Below are 1662 nucleotides of genomic sequence, written 5' to 3' on the forward strand. Positions count from 1 at the left end.
ATCCAGGGGGTTCTCATTGTACTCCTCTAGAGGACTATTGGCATTTGGTGGGGATATGTTATTTTGGTTTTTCATGTTATTATTTTTTCTCTGTGATATTGACATGTGAATTTCTTTTGTAGTTTCTGATTCTTGTGTGAGACTCAAGTCTTCAAGTTTAGGTCTGCTTCTTTTTATAAACTCTATGTGTCTTTCTGGTTTACTTTTTGGTCATGAAAAGCTGGTTCCTCTAAGCTACCAGTTCTCTCTTTTGATTTTATATTGGAGTGGCCAGATTGCTTTTGTCTTCAGGAGTTCCCACAGAGGCCCAAGTCAGATGAGGATTAGATGCTCTCAGGCTTTCTCCTAAGGTCTGGATTCCTCCAGGAAAGATTTTGCTGTCAGGAATTTGGGGATTGGACTGGCATGGGAGCTGGGGCCAGGAAAGACGCTGGTCTAGGGCAGCTGGTGGCTGTGCCACCCAGAGATGCAAAGGAACATGGGGGCAGGAAGCATCCCAAAGGGCTCCTGGTGACTGCACTGAGGAGCTGGGTTGGTCCCAGCGAGAGGCCTGCAGGTCGGAGAGAGGACTGCGGGTTGTGCAGGCCCAGGGAAGCCAGTTTGATGGGTTTTAAAATATATATGTGATGAAGTACATGAAATCAGGTGGGCAGCAGTAATGGGGGTGGGGGTACAGATAGGGGAGAGAGGTCTAATTATGATCAAAATATATTTTATGAAATTCTCAAAAATTCAGATAAAATTTTTAAAACTCCTTCTTCTTGAGAAACATTTATACAATGAAATATGACATCCACTCTCCATTTCCTCATCCAATTCCCCTGTATACCTCAGAACAACTCCCCCTCCCAACTTCATGTCTTTTGTGGATGACCCACTAAGTCCAGTTGCTGCTACCCATATGTGCATGGGTGTCGCATCATCACTGAAGCATGGGAATCCTACAGGTGGCCATGTCCTCAAAGAAGAAAGACTCTCTCTCCTCCAGTAATTATCAACTGTCAATAGGTCCTCAGTAAGGGGTGGGGACTGAAGATCACCTACTCCATTATGCTGGGATTTGGGCTGACTTGATCCTGTGCTGATCTTGTGTAGGTAAACACAGCTGCTGTGAGTTCATGAGTGCAATAACCACATTGTGTCCAGAAGACAGCATCTCTCAGCATTCCTCCCCATTCCCCAGATCTTACATCTTTTCCACCCCCTCTTCCCTGATGATTACTGAGCCTTGGCAGGAGGACTAGACATCTCATTTAGGGCTGAGCACTTAATGCCTTATTCTCAGCACTTTAACAGTTTATGCATCCTCTGTTGATTGTTGCCCACTACAAAAAGGAACTTCTCTGACCAAGGTTGAAATCAGTTCAGGTCTATGGTTATAAACAAAAATATTTAAAAGGCACCTTAACAACATAATCATTTAGCAAAATAACAATAACAGAATCTACCCTAGGGCCTGTGACCTCTCCAGCCATGGACTTTTGATCAAGATACAGTACCATACCTGACATTTCCTCCTGCGGAGCAGGCCCCAAATTCAATCAGAAAGTGGTTAGTTACCTCATAACAATCATGCCACTATTGTACCAGTGAGCCTGGTAGGTCAGTACTGCAGCATGCAGGGGCCAGTGTTGTGTAAGACCATTGATCTCTTTTCTCCCA

The sequence above is a fragment of the Nannospalax galili genome, unplaced genomic scaffold, assembly GCF_000622305.1.
Source record: "Nannospalax galili isolate Female #2095 unplaced genomic scaffold, S.galili_v1.0 scaffold1819, whole genome shotgun sequence".
Lineage (NCBI taxonomy): Eukaryota > Metazoa > Chordata > Mammalia > Rodentia > Spalacidae > Nannospalax > Nannospalax galili.